The sequence below is a fragment of the Tupaia chinensis genome, unplaced genomic scaffold, assembly GCF_000334495.1.
Source record: "Tupaia chinensis unplaced genomic scaffold, TupChi_1.0 Scaffold150112_1, whole genome shotgun sequence".
In the NCBI taxonomy this organism is placed as follows: Eukaryota; Metazoa; Chordata; class Mammalia; order Scandentia; family Tupaiidae; genus Tupaia; species Tupaia belangeri.
In genome coordinates this window covers 225,355-241,370 of record NW_006209952.1, presented here as the reverse complement: position 1 = coordinate 241,370, position 16,016 = coordinate 225,355, and the positions used below count along the sequence as shown (strand labels likewise).

Genomic DNA, 16,016 nt, shown 5'->3' with positions numbered 1-16,016 from the left:
GGATTTTTCACTTTCCCTTTCACTGTGTCTGTGCAAGCACAGGTGCCCTAAGACAAAAACCTTTTTTTTAAAAAGTAAAGATGAAAAGATTTCAAATACATAACAATTAAAACCATCCTCTTAACCACTGAGTTCCAGCTCAAGCAAGCAAGCACAGGAAATGCAAAGATATCTTAAGAAAGAATTCAAGAAAAATACCACACATAAAAATTGATGGGATTCCTGCAAATAGTGACATAAAAAATTAAAAAACCCTCAACAACTTAATTTTAATCTCAAAGAAAAATATGAGCCTAACCTGAAACAGAAAATAAACAAGAATACAAAAAATACATGAGAAAAAAATAACAAAAGCGAGAATGTGTTTTTATGAGAATACTAACAAAACCAATACCTAGATTAACTTTAAAAAAAAAACAACTCAAAATATGTTTTTTAAAAAAAAAAAAAAGTGAACCAGACTGACTTCACTTCACCTGTGACCTGCTATTCTGCTGCAACATGGGAGTATTTTTTACTAGTATCCTGAGTAAGATACTCCCTGAGTTAAATTATACCATGTAACCAATCAGACTATGTAAGATAGTATTAATATCTTGAGCCACTGACCTTATACAATAGAAAGACTAACAACTATTGTTCCTGAAATAGACTTGTCTCCCAAGATCACTTTCTTTTTCAGATACATCTTTCTTCCCAACTTTGCTTCCACTGTTCAATCAACCTCTTTATAAGTTTTCACTTACCATGGAAAGGGTCTTTTTGCTCCATTACAATATAACAGAGGGCAGTACCATACATATGGAGCACAGCATGTCTGTCCCTTTCTCTTTACTTATGAACTCATCAGGATTCAATCATGAGAACAGCCTAATCACTTGCCAAAGACCATAGTTTTCAACAGCATAATGAGACTGTCTCCTTTTAATATCACAATATAAGCAAATTCCAGCTTCCTAAAATATGTGGGAAGTTCTCATCTATAGCCATATTCCTTGCTCTTCACTCTGTGGTTTTTTTATCTCCCTATTCCTCTATAACTATTTTAGTAAGATCTGAAAAAAAAAAAAAAAAAAAAAGGAAATTAGTCACATGCCCTCAAACTTCAGATTTACAGATAATCATTTCCAGTGTTGAAAAATACAACTAAGAATTAAAGAGAATATGGGAGCTTCAGAATCTGTCCCTTCTCTGTGTATTACAGAGCATCCTTATCTACAATTCTTAGTGAAAGAAAAGCAGGAAAGGGCAGCCCAGTGATTCCTCTTTAGTATCTAAATTTCCACTACAAGCAAAGGCACTGTTACTCATACCTCTCTGAAGTCAGCATGCTCCATTTTAAATACAACAATCTCCCTTCCTACCCTGCCAAAGTTCCACCTCACTGTGAGGACACTGGGCAGCACAGAAGAGCAGAAAAGAATAAAACTTACAGCTGCATGTGTGGTTGCAGTTGTATTGATATGTGTTACATTTCACAATAAAATAGGTAAATAAATAAATAAATAAATAAATAAATAAATAATATACACCAGCAGACAGACTAATAGTTATGTCACTGGACTCCCACGCAGTCAGTCACAGTTTGAGTCCCTGACCCAGTGGCTTGAAATTCACACTGGGTGTATGTGCATGCATGCACAAAGTCCTGTGGGGAGATGGAGAGGGGATTACAACTGATTTCTTGCTTTCTATCTCTCTGCTGAGTGCATGCATGCTATACCAAAAATCTCTCTCAAAAATAAATAAATAAATAAATACTTCTGTGGAATTGTCTGCTGCAGTTCTTTTTTTTTTCCTTTTTTATTCAGACTCTGAACACTCAAATGTCTAAAATCAAGGATGAAGATAGGGCATGCAACCAATGCCACAGAAATTAAAAGGATTCTGGGACCAGGAGAGGGGATTACAACTGATTTCTTGCTTTCTATCTCTCTGCTGAGTGCATGCATGCCCAAGATCCAGAGAGGAGAATGGAGTAGAAGGGATGGTGGCGTGGCCATCCTCCCTTGGGGGCGGGGTGATTTCTTGCTTTCTCTCTGTCTGGCAAGCACATGCACCCTATAGCAAAATAAATAAATAAATAAATAAAAATCTTCACCAAAAAAAAAAGAAAGAAAGAAAAAGAATTCTAAGAAAACACTATGAATGAGTTCAAAGACCTTTAAGAAACTGTTCTATTTCTAAATCTGCACAACCTCAGCTGGATCATGAAATATCAAAAAATAAGAACAGACTAAAAAACCAGTAAAAAGACTAAATCAGTCATGTAAAACTTTCTAAAACAGAAGAAAGCCTAATATCAGATGACTTCACCAGAGAATTAGTGAACATGTTAAAAATATTTAACACCAACCCTGAAACATTTTCCAAAATCATTAGAGGCAAGACTATTCATAAACTCATTCTTTGAGGCCTATATTATCCTTACTCTAAATTTAGACAAAGATATTACCAAAAAAAATTATGTCCTAGAGAGTAAAAATGCCCAGTTCCTAAGACTTACTGCAAACTACAGTTAAGTCTGTGCATCAGTTTACTCAAAGCCTCCACTCTGTTGAGCAGAAGCAAACTATATGCCATGTGGGGCTGTGCAAGTCCTTAATTCTTTTTTTTAAAAAATTACTTTATTTATTTTAATTTGACCAGAGAGGGGAAAAGAGAGAATGAGAGAAAAGTGAGAAAGCAAGCTGCCAAGTCCAGGGTTCAAACCACTGCCAGCCATGTGGGAGTCCAGCGCTCTTAACCACCATACCACCTACCGGACCCAAGAGTCCTTAATTCTTACGGGGTTAGTGAAGATTTCACTCATGAATTCTTTGAAATTATCCTCATAGATCCACTCCATAAAGCTATCAAAAGAATCCGTGATACCCAGTGAATCAATCATTCTGCAAGCACAGAGAATGACGGATGAGCCAACGCCTGTAGCCCACAAGATCCATGATTTTTCAAAAGGCCACAAGTTCCACAATACTAAGTGGTTGTCAACACACAGACTTGAGAATACAAAACATTCAATTCCACAATTACCACTAATGTAAGTAATGTTGGTGAAATTCATACCTAATAGGCAATTTAAGACAATTATGTCTGCTTAAAAGGTCCAGCTTGCTTTCTCATTTTCCCTCTCTCAAGGTGTCCCACTCTGGTCAAATTAAAATATACGAATGTAAATAATTTTTTTTTTTTTTCAAAAAGTGTGGGTATACACAAATGAAAACAGTAACAACATACCACTTCACAACCACCAGAATGATTGTAACAAAAAAAATAACAAGTGTTGAGGTAAGTAGGTAGAGTAGCGGCTAAAGCAATGGATTCCCATGTGGTCTATCACAATTCAAGTCCCAGATCTGGCCGCTGCTTAAATTCACAATGAGTGTATGTGCACAGATGTGTGCATGTTTGAGCCCAAAATCCCAAAATGAGAATGTAGGAGATGGGGTTTTGGCATGGCCATCCCCCCCTCTGGGGGGAGAGGAAGTGATTTCTTGCTTTCTGTCTCTTCCGCGAGTACACACACCCTATAGCAAAAATCTGCTTTAAAGGATTAATAAGGACAAATTATCCTCTCTTTACACTGCTGGCCTGATTGTGAAAAGGTGTCAATCACAAATGTAAAACTGTATGTGGCTACTTAAAAAAACTACAATTACAAGTGCCCTATGATTCAGCAATTTTACTACTGAACATAAAGCTAGAGAACTAAAAGCAGGGATTAAACTAGTTATCTGTACACCCATCACTCATCATTGACAACCAAGGTACAAATATAAATAAATAAATAAATAAATAAATAAATAAAGGTACAAATAATCCAAGTGGTAGATGAACAGATAAACAAGATGTAGCATACACATAGAATGGAATACCATTCAGGATTTGAAAGAAAGAAAATCCTGGCAACACTGATGAACCTTCAAGACATTAGGACTTATAATATAAACCAGTCACAAAAAGGCAAGTTATGATTTAACTCTGATCAAACACTTGGAGTAGAAAAAGTGTTAATGAGAAATGACCATTCGATAAGTTCAGAATTTCAGTTTTGCAGGATGGAAAAAAGTTGTATCATTTATTTAAATGATAGTGATGGCTGCAATACAATATGAATGCTAATTGCTAAAATGCTCTAGAGTAAAATGGTATATTTTGTTATATGTATTTTACCACCATTATAAATACACATTCAAGACTTTACAGAAACAAGTAAGATAACTAAAAAGCTCAAGGTACCTCAGCGTTCACCAGGCGTCAGACTCACTATATTTGCAGGCATTTTCAGATATACAATAAACTTTAATCACTGTTTTAGACAATCAATAAACTATTCTGCCACTAATACAAAAAAAAAACATAAATCACAGTTAAAATGCGTAAAACACATAAAATGTTTTATGTGTACTATGGTTCCACAGTGATTTTACCTTAACTGTATCATCATATTATTTCAAGTAACTGATTTAGAGTATAAAATACTGTTCAAAATCAGCAAAGCCATATACACCAAAGGCACTTGAAAAATTCAATTGTGGGATCAGCAGTTAGCGTAATGGCTATGTCGCTGGACTACCACGTAGTCAACCACGGTTCACGTCCCAGACCCGGTGGCTTAAAACTCACGCCGGGAACATGTGCGTGCGTGCCCAAGATCCCGAGAGGAAAACGGAGAAGGGACTGTGGTGTGGCCATGCCCCCGGGGGATGATTTCTCGCTTTCTGTCTATCTCTGTCTGGCAAGTGCACACACCCTATAGCAAAAACCTCTCCCAAAAAAAAAAAAAAATTCAATTTTGAGACCAGCAGATAGCACAGTGGTTACTTCTCTGGATTCCTACATAGCTGACCACAATTTGAATCCCAGACCTGGACAGGGCACCTATGCACAAGTGCCTAAGATTCCAGGAAGAGAACAGTGGAGAAGGGATTGCAGTGTGGCCATCACCCCAGGGAATGATTTCTCACTATCTCTGTCTCTGTCTGTCTGTCTGTCTCTCTCTCTCTCTCTCCAGGAAGCGCACATGCCCTATAGCAAAAATCTCTGAAAAAAATAAAGTAAAATAAAAATAAATAATTCAGGGACCAGCAGTTGGCATAATGACTATGTCGCTGGACTCCCATTTAGTTGACCAGTTGGGAGTCCTGGACCCAGTGGCTTATACTCACACCAGTGGCTTAAACCCATGACGGGTGTCCATGTGGGCATGTGCCCAAGATCCCAAGAGGAGAATGGAGAAAAAGGGACTGCAGCGGGGCAATCCCCCTTGGGGAGTGATTTCCAGCTGTTTCTCTGTGTATGCAATCTCATGCATCCAATTGCAAAAATGCCTCCAATCAATCAATCAATCAAATAAATAAATAGGGACCAGCAGTTAGCATAATGGCTATGTCGCTGGACTCCCATGTAGTCAACCACGGTTCAAGTCCGGACCCGGTGGCTTCAACTCACACAGGGCACATGTGCGTGCGTGCCCAAGATCTCTGAGATAAAAATGGACGAGAGGGGATTGCGGCATGGCCATCCCCCCTGGGAGGTGATTTCTCGCTTTCCATCTCTCTGTCTCTGTCTCTGTCTGGCGAGCGCTCGCGCCCTATAGCAAAAACCTCTCCCAAAAAAATAAATAAAAATAAAAATTTAAAAATAAATAAATAAGTAAGTAAGTAAATAGATTGCTATAAATTACTGCATAAGAGTTAAGGCACAACTGTGATGAATTACAAAAAGCAGCAATTCTTAATCTTCCTTGATGCTATACAAAGTCCCACATAATTATTACAGATTTGACAGGTCTAAATAAGCAGAAGCACTCCTAAAAACAAAATCCTTTATAAATAAGTATAGTACTACAAAACTACTAACCAGTTAAGTTTCTTAAAATAGATTCTGAGAAATCACCAGGTCTGCAGGTGGCATGGTGTTTAAGCACATGGCTAATCACAGGTTCAAGTTCCCGACCTGACTGCTTGCTTTCTCACTATCTCTATCTCTGTTTCTCGTAAGCTGCAGAGCAAATTAAAAATAATAATAATAATAAATCCTTGTCTCTAACAAGAAAACAAAATTAAGACTCATGTTTTCAGAATAAGTGAGTCTAACTTTTTGATGGAAGTTGGGAAGTGAAAGTACCACCAATCAGAGCCAGGTCATGCCACAATCTTCTAATTCACAGACTCAGAATCCTGGACATATTAAATGTTAAATGTGTAAAATGTAGTTGTTGTCTTTTTTCTTTTTTTTAAGATTTATATTTTTATTACTGTTATTTAATTTGCTACAGGGAAGGTGTGTTCACCAGAGAGAGAGGGAAAGTGAGAAAGCAAGTCACCAGTTCTGGGACTGTAATACAAGCCAGGAATCCTAGGCATGTTAAATGTCTTAAATGCAGTTGCTGTCTTTTTTCTTTTTTAATGATTTATTTATTTATTATTTAATTTGTTAAAGGGCACATGTGCTCACCAGAGAGGGAGGCAAAGTGAGAAAGCAAGCCAAGAGTTCTGGGACTTAAGTCATGGCCAATCACATGGAAGTCCAGTGCCCCAAACACCATGTAACCTGTTGGCCCCATTAAATGTAGCCTTTCAAAAGCCTCTCTGTTCAAAACTTATTTAATACCCCAAAGAAGGGTTCCACAGGACCAGGTACTTTTCTTTTTTCAATCTAGGTAACTTCCTGTCTATATGCTAAACCTTAAGTCTCATACTAACAGATGCTGTTAAGAGTTTTGCTTGTTAGCAAATTCCAAGAAATCTATAATGTATCTAAGAGCTCTACTAACCTGAAAATGACTGTATACAAACACCAAACATAATTTGCTCATCTCTTCATGTCATTTCCAACTACATGCATTACTTTACACTTAAAAAAATAAATTCCTCTGGACCAGTAGTTGGCGTAATGGCTATGTTGCTGGACTCCCACGTAGTTGACCACGGTTTCAGTCCCAGACCCAGTGGCTTAAACTGACGCCGGGTACACATGTACGTGTGTGCCCAAGATCCAAGAGAAGAATGGAGAAGAAGGGATTGTGGTGTGGCCATCCCCCTGGGGGGGCAGGCGTGATTTTTGCCTTCTGTCTATCTCTGCCTTTCTGGTGACCGCACACACCCTACAGCAAAAAAAAAAAACCTCTCCCCCAACAAAAAAAATAAAAATTTAATTCCTCAAGGGCCAGGCAAATAGCATAGTGGTTAAGGTGTTGGACTCCCACATGACTAACCACAGTTCAAGTACCAGACCCAGTGGTTTGCAACTCACACAGGTGCATGAGCACCCCAAATTCCAAGAGGAAAATGAACAAGAGAATGCAGTGTGGCCATCCCCCATCTGGAGATGTGGATTTCTCATTTTGCCCCTCTCTCCATTTCTGTCTCTCTCCAGTGAGCGCATGTCCCCTTATGGCAAAAACCTAAAAGAAATAAAATAAGCTAAAATTCCTCATCCCAAACCCAGAAACTTAATCCTAACTATGTGTGGCTAAAATTACTTTTAGGGCCAGGAGGTGATGTGGTGGCTAACTCACTGGAATCCCATGTGGTTGAATATAATTCAAGTCCCAGACTAGCAGCATGCTTTCTCACTTTCCTTTTCTCTCTTTCTATCTCTTTCTGGTCACATTTAAAAATAACAACAGGGATCAGCAGTTGGCGTAATGGTTATTTCGCTGGACTCCCATGTAGCCAACAGCAGTTCAAGTCCCGGACCCAATGGCTTAAACTCACGTCAGGCACGTGTGCATGCATGCCCAAAATCCCGAGAGGAGAATGGAGGAGAAGGGTTTGAGGCATGGCCATCCCCCCTGGGGGGGTGATTTCTCGCTTTCTGTCTCTCTGTCTCTCTCTGTCTGGAGAGCATATGAGCCTTATAGCAAAAACCTCTCCAAAAAAATAATCATAATCATAAAATAACAGTACACATCTGCCAATGATTCTGCTCTTTTAAAAAACAAACAAGTAGGGACCAACAGTTGGCGTAATGGCTGTGCTGCTGGACTCCCATGTAGTTGACCGCAGTTCAAGTCCCAAACCAGGTGGCTTAAGCTGATGCATGTGTGTGTGTTCCCAAGATCCCAAGAGAAGAATGGAGGAGAAGGGATTGTGGAATGGCCATCCCTCCTACGGGGTGATTTCTCGCTTTCTTGTCCATCCTTGTCTCTCTCTGTCTTTCTGGCAAGTGTATATGCCCTGTAGCAAAAACATCTCAAAAAAAAAAAAAACACTATTTCAACCACTAGCCAGAAAAGGGGTCAATAAGGATGGCTACAGCAACTGCACTTAACCAAGTCATAGAAAAATAGCTCTATTAGATGGTAACTCCATATTCAAAATATCACATCAACTACCCTCTTCTTCAAGTTCTTGGGAGAAAACTTTCATGCACTACTAGTGGAAATACAAAACAGCAGTCTATGACTTCAGTGGCAAATCTGGTAGTTCCTCACAAAGCTAAAAATAGTCTCAATCCATATATATCAGTAGTCACATGTCTAGCTATTTGGCAAAATGAGTTAAAACATGTACACACTAAAACCAGCCTAAAAATTTCTGTGTCAGCTTATTCATAATTACTCAAAACTGCCAGAAGCTGGGAAAAAAAAAAAAAAAAAAAAGATGTGTCTTTCTAAAGGTAATAAACAAATTCTAATATATCTACATAAAAAAACATTATTCAGTAGAAAAAAATAAGCCATCAAGTGCCAAAAGACATGGAGAAACCTTAAATACATAACCTAAGAAATGAGTCTGGCTAGCCAGTGGTGTTGTACGTAAGAAGCTCATATAGCCAACTTAGGGATCCAAGTCCCAGACCCAATGGCTTAAGGAAAACACTAAAAGTCATGTGCATGTATGCCCAAAATTCCAAAAGAAGGCAGACATGGAGAAGAACTATAGTGTGTCCATGTCCTAACTTCTCTCCTCTCCATCTCACCCAGTAGGTTGAGCACAAGGTATTTTAGGGCCATGAAACTATCATACAGATTCTATACTTACTAACACGTAACATTATCGATCAATGAAAACATAAATAACTATTCAACATAAAAAATGAACCCTAATGTAAACCTAGAACTTTGTAATGTAATTATAACAAAGTTATCAAACAAATGCAAGCAATAATAGAGAATTGTGTGTTAAGAAGGTGGCATGGTTATAATTTTCTGGGTTTCTGCAAATTTAAAAATGTAAACTAATTTGTGACTAAGGATAAAACAGTTGTTTCATAAGAATGTTAACATTTAACATTTAGGGAGGTCAGCAGTTGATGTAATTAATAGCTATGTCTCACAGGACTCCCAATCGCAGTTCGAGTCCTGGATCCAGTGGCTTCAACTCATGCTAGGCACATGTGCTTATGCCCAAGATCCCGAGAGGAGAACTGAGGAGAAGGGACTGCGGCGTGGCCATCACCCCCAGGAGGTGATTTCTTGCTTTCTGTCTCTCTCTCTCTCTCTCTCTCTCTCTCTCTCTCTCTCTTGTCGTTCTGGTGAGCGCACGGGCCTTATGACAAAAGCCTCGGGCCTTATGACCAAAACCTCTCCCCAAAAAAAAATATTCAATTGGGCTTTGGGTTTTTTTGATTGTTTTGTTTTTTTTGTTGTTGTTTTTTTTATTTTATTTATTTTATTCCCCGAGGGAGGATGGCCCCGACACAATCCCTTCTCTTCCATTCTCCTCTAGGGATCTTGGGCCCACACGCACACAAGACCGGCACTAGTGTAAGCCACTGGGTCCAGGACTCAAACTGCAGTTGGCCACATGGGAGTCCAGCGACATAGCCGTTAGGCCAACCGCTGGTACCATTAGTCATAAGGGAATCCAGCACACTTTAACCACCATGCCAACTGCCAGCCCCTGGAGTATTTTTAAATAAAAGAGGAGATACATAAATCAAAGCATTTAAGGAGTATAGGAGCCTTGAAACCAAAATGTTTAAAAGTCATTATCCTGGGAACCAGCAGTTAGCGTAATGGCTATGTCGCTGGACTCCCACGTAGTCGACCGCGGTTCGTGTCCCGGACCCGGTGGCTTAAAACTCACGCCGGGCGCGTGTGCGTGCGTGCCCAAGATCCCGAGAGGAGAATCGAGGAGAAGGGATTGCGGCGTGACCATCCCCCCTTGGGGGTGATTTCTCGCTTTCTGTCTCTATGTCTCTCTCTGTCTGTCTGGCGAACGCACGCGCCCTACAGTGAAAATCTCTCCCAAAAAAGAAAAAAAAAAGTCATTATCCTAAAAGATATAGCAAAATAAGCTACTTCTGCTAGTTTACTGTGACAAAATGAATCCCCATAAAATTTTATCTGAAACTACGTTAGCTAAAATTCAGAAGTATAAATGAAGAGAGCTTTCCACTAAAATTTAAGACACTTAGAAACTGAACCAAAAAAAGGCTAGGATACATGTAAAGAAAACTCTAAAACTATGGTTCTCCAGTTGTGGCTTAGGACCAGCAACTTCTGAAAATTTATCAGAAAAAAAAACTGGCAGGAATTCCAAGTTTACATCATCTAAAACCCAAAACAACTCAACAAGTTGCGTTTTCAACAGCCCTCAAGGCAAATTCCTTGGAATATCTAAGACTGATGACCATGGTCCTAAGTTTTTGAAGAACTACTGAAGAACAATAAAATTTCTGAGATATAGCATGTTAGGTCTAATTCTATATAGCAATTTCTACACTCTCAGATGACAAGTTAAAAAGAAATATGCCGATTTATAATATCCCAGACTTAAGTAAAACTTAAAAAGGAACCGCAAAAAGAAATTTAATTAAGAGCCAGCAGATAGCATTTATTTTGGGTTGAGGCACTGGACTCCCCACATGGCCAACCATAGTTTGTGTGTCTCAAATCTGATAGCTTAAAAATCACTCAGACACTTGTGCATGCAAGCCCAAAATCCCAAGAGAGCAAAGAATGTGAACAATCCCAACAGAGAGTGATTTCTCACTTTCTAGCTGTCTCTGGTAAGTGCAAAAGCCCTATAGCAAAATCTAAAATAAGTAAATAACAAAAATGAGTAAAAGTCCCATTTTTAAAAAAGCTTTTCTCTGGGACCAGGAGTTGGCGTAATGGCTATGATGCTGGACCCCTATGTAGTCCAGTTTGAGTCCTGGACCCAGTGACAAACTCATGCCGGGCACACATATGTGTGTGTGCCCAAGATCCCGAGAGGAGAATGAAGGAGAAGACGACTGCGGTGTGGCCATGCCCCCTGGGGGATGATTTCTCTCTCTGTCTCAAGAACGGGCCCTGTAGCAAAAAAACCTCTCCCAAAAAAAGAAAAGGGAAAAAAAATGTTTATCTCTCCAGAAAGAGAAAACAAGAAAGCACTCTCTATGAGAAATAGTCATGCTACAGCCCCTTGTACTCCATTTCTTCTTTTGGGATAGACTGGAAACAATTCTTTTTAACCCAGATTAAACAAGGCTAGTGTCCACAATAAATTGTTAAAACACAGGTAAAAATATATCATAATTTAAAAATTAATCTTATAAAACAACAAAATGCTGAAAACATGCATTATATAGCCAAAGTGAAGTTTGAAACTCATGACAAACATCCCTTTTCCAAAAACCAACCTCATAAAAGGAAAATTGTAAGTTTTATATGAAAAGTATCTTATTTTATTAAAACAGTGCAAATTAAATTTGGCCCATTTTAAAAATCACATTTTTTATTGTTTTATTTTATTTTTTTAAAGAATTACTTAATTTTATTTATTCCTTCATTTTTTTTTTTTTTTAATTTGACAGAGAGACACACAGCGAGAGGGGGAGAAAGTAAGCTACCAGGTCCAGGACTCAAACTGTGGTCTGCCATGTGGTAGTGTCCAGCACCTTAACCTTCATGCCACCTACTCCCTTTATTATTTTATTTTGAGCCTTTCGTTATAGGGTACATGCACTCCCCAGAGAGTAAACAGAGAGGGAAAATGAGAATCAACCCCTGGGAGGGATGGTCATAACACAATCCCTTCTCCTTTGTTTTCTGAGAATTTGAGCACATACATGTACGGTATGCTCACAAATCTGGCATAAACTAAAAGCTACTGTTATAGGACTCGAACCATAGTCAATCATATGGAAATCAAACTGCCTTCACCAGCACACCACCTGTTAGCCCCTAAAAACTTTTTAACTGCAAGAGTATTTTTGTTAAAATTTTATTAAATAGGGGGAACCAGAAGTTAGCTTAATGGCCATGTCGCTGGACTCCCACAGTCGACCACGGTTCGCGTCCCGGACCCGGTGGCTTAAAACTCACACCGGGCGCATGTGCGTGCGTGCCCAAGATCCCAAGGGAGAATGGAGAAGGGATTATGGCATGGCCATCCCCCCTGGGGGTTGATTTCTCACTTTCTGTCTCTGTCTCTCTCTGTCTGTCTGGCGAGCGCATGCGCCCTACAGCGAAAACCTCTCCAAAAAAAAAAAAAATTTATTAGATAGGACTAGCAGGTGGTTTAGAGGTGGAGGCAGCTGGATCTCACATGGCTGACTTTGCAGGTAAAGTCCTAAACCCCAGCAGCCTGAATACTACATACATGCCAGACATGTATGCATGTATGCTCAAAATCCTGAGAGGACAATGGAGGAGAGGGAAACTACAACCTCCCAGGGGTATGATTTCTCACTTTCCTTTCAGTGTCTCGCACAAGCACAAGCACGCATACAACAAACTATTAAAAAGAACTGTAAGATACATGATCTGTATATGTTTTCTCCTAGTGTGTGTAGCCTGTTTTTTTTTTCTTTTTTTGGAGAGATTTTCGCTATAGGGCGCGTGCACTTGCCAGACAGAGACATAGAGACAGAAAGTGAGAAATCACCCCCCTGAGGGGGTTCCCTGTGTTTATTTTCTTAATGACATCTCTGAAGTGCAAAAATTAGTGCATATTTACTGTTGTAATTTTTTTTCCTATTGCTACTGTCTCATTTTGTAGCTAAAACAATACCAAGAAAAATATTTTACCATTTTCATTGAGAAAATGGAGCAAACGTTGAAAAGCCAACAAAAAAATTTAATGGTAAAATTTACTTTAAAACTTGTTTTCAAATGTAACATTTTTGTTGTAATGTATTTGCTACAGAAATTCTCTTTATTTTTTTTTTTAATTATTTTATTGGTACCAGCAGTTGGCGTAATGGCTATGTTGCTGGACTTCCATGTAGTCCACAACGGCTGAGTCCCGGACCCAGTGGATTAAACTCACGCCAGGTGCCCAGGTGCTTCTGTGTGTAGGGCCAAGATCCCAAGAGGAGAATGGAGAAGGGATTTGGGTGTGACAATCCCCCTTGGGAAGATGATTTCTTACTTTCTGTCTCTCTTTCTGGGGAGCAAAAGAGCCCTATAAAAAAAACCTCTCCAAAAAAAAAAAAAAAATAGAAAAAGGATGTTATTTAACTTTCTGTATTTGTTTGTCAGCCTTGTGGGAGTCTAGAGCCCTGAACCACCACGCCCCCTGCTGGTCCCAGAAATTCTCTTTACTTTAGGAGAGACATCAAATATTAAGAACATACACACACACACACACACACACACACACACACACACAAAAAAAAAACTAGGAAAATAAGATGATGAATAATCATGCCTGTAGGTATGTAGATAAAGTTCAGAGAAAGGAATAAAAAAAAGTTACGCTTCAACAATCTCATTTTTTAAGTCTTATAAGCACTTTAAGCTCACCCTTGAAACACCAACTGCAAATACTTCAGTCTTTCATTCTCTTGAAATACTGGAACAATAAAGTTTAAAACATGAAAGTTAAAACCCTATTAATAAGTTTTCAAATTGAGAAAATAAAGGCCAACAAATGGCATGATAGTATGTCACTGGACTCCTACACAGCCGACTGAGGTTCAATATCCTGACCGATTGCTTCCAACTGAGGTTCAATTTCCTGACCAGTAGCTTGAAACTCAAAATGTGTTTGCAGGTGCCCAAGATCATCAGGGAGGCAGGAGGAGAAGGGATTATACAGTAGTAGTCCCCCCTGCAGGGTCACTTCTGACTTTCGTTCTCATTCACTCTCTCTCTCCCCACAAGTGTCCCTGCCCTAAGACAAAAAAATAAGTTAATAATTATTAATTAAAAACACCACAACAAAAAACAAATATTGACTCTTTTATTCAACTAGTCTTTAAACAGTCCGGCAATTGACAAAGCTGGTAGTTCATCCAAAGGTAACAGTCCTAGAAAAACATTTAAGTTCATGGTCTATCTTCTTAAGTTCAAAGCTGTAGATTTAGATATCCCTGCTGGCTTAAGTTAACTAGTATTTATTCACTACATAATTACTAGTGATAATTACCCCTAGTAAAAGACTTGTGGAAAATCTCCTAATCAAACCACCTCAAATTCTTCCTTAAAAGAAGGTAGGGCCAGCCAGTAGGCCATTACAACACCTGGATTGTACACAGCCCCACTGCAGCTGCTTCAAGTTCCTTAGTAGAGGCAGAAAAGTCTGCGAATCTTGGGCTAGCTCTTGCGCCCAAAATCCCAGAAGGAAAATGGAGAAAGGGCTTGGTTAGGGGAAGCTTTTGTATATTTCACTTTGCCTCTACCTAAGTTTAAAAAAAAAAGTAGCAAAGAAAGGCAGTCTAGTATTACATGGATTTAAAGGATAAATGGCTTCCCAGGTTGGGACCAGCAGGTGATGTGGTGGTTGAAGTGCTGGACACTCCCACATAGCTGACCATGGTTTGAGTACTGGACTTGGCAGCTTGCTTTCTCACTCTTTCTCTGTCTCTCTTGTCAAATTAAAACGAATGAATAAATGAAATAAAATTAAAATGGCTTCCCAGGTAAAAGAATATTTCCTAAAAAATGCTTCCTAATAGCGCAATTATTTGTCATGTATAAATTTTTATGTTCATTCCTTTGTAAACAAAAATTTCAAAAACTTGTAGAAAAAATGTCACAGTGGAAAAACTGTTAAAATGGGATTCTATATATAAATTATCTTTTTAAGTAATTTATTTGTAAATTAGTTTTCACAGAACTCCATAAAGTTGCATACACTGTGTTCCTTAATTCTAAGAATTTTAGAATAAAGAAAAATAAAACTAAAAATAACTTTTCATTACAAACGCCAGGTTTTACAACTAACAAACACACACACGCTGTTACTTACACAAACAGAAACAGTGAAAGGCAGTAGGTCCAAACTTTTGTAATCGATTTCCTAATAAGAACATAGTTCATTCTCTTTGACCCTCAGTGAAGTGACAGTGTAGGGGGTACAGCGAAAACAAGGTTAGGCCTCACCACAGAAGCAGGAGAAAAAGCTGCGGTTACCGCGGTAAAAGGTCCTGATGGGGCAGGGCTGGGGCCTAGTTCTACTTCTACTTCTCCACCTCAGTTTGAGATCTGCCTCGTGTTCTCAGTTCTATCCGACGAGAACCATTATACAGAAAAGTAGGCGGCGTCTTACTCCGGCATTTGCTGAACGCAGGCTCTACGGATTCCTCCCACTCTAGTTAGCGTACTATTAAAAAGGTCGGGGGCGGCGGACGGCCATTTTTAAAAGCACGGGCATCAGCGTCGCCCGCCGATCCCTGCCCCCCAAAAATGCCAGGCTGGCACGGAAAAAATATGCTAACACTCATAAGCCCCAACCCCCCTACTCCCGCTCAACGCTGAAGAGAGACGCCGGCTGTAACTCAAACTAAAGCTCCTCCGCCCAAAAATTCGAGCACGCAGCGGCGGGAGGCAGTTAACCGCTCCGGTATCACCCTTAACGAACTACAAGCTGCGGAGGCCGACTCTGGCCTATGTACTTTAAACTTGGGTTCCGCCGCGACTACCCTCTTACCTCTTAATTTAGTGAGGGAACGCACAAAGTGCTCAGAAGGACTTCAGGTGGTACATTTCTCCTGCGTCACCACCTCCTACTTGTCCCGAACCCGGGCCTTTTCTTCCTTCGCCTTTGTAAGCCTGGGCCCTTTACTCGACTCTTATAGCTCACGCTGACACCAGTACTGGTCGCGGCGGCTGCCTCCGGCGAAAGAGAGGCAGG

General features: G+C 39.5%; 1 protein-coding gene across 1 annotated transcript in view; it reads right to left on the bottom strand.

The window, feature by feature from the left end:
- LOC102494534 (putative ubiquitin carboxyl-terminal hydrolase FAF-X) overlaps positions 1-16,010 on the bottom strand; it is a 171,076-nt gene extending 155,066 nt beyond the window's left edge. The window contains exon 1 of the mRNA XM_027769644.1: positions 15,813-16,010. The gene's annotated coding sequence lies outside the window, so the exon portion shown is untranslated. The remainder of the gene's footprint in view (positions 1-15,812) is intronic.
- Positions 16,011-16,016: the final 6 nt, after the last annotated feature.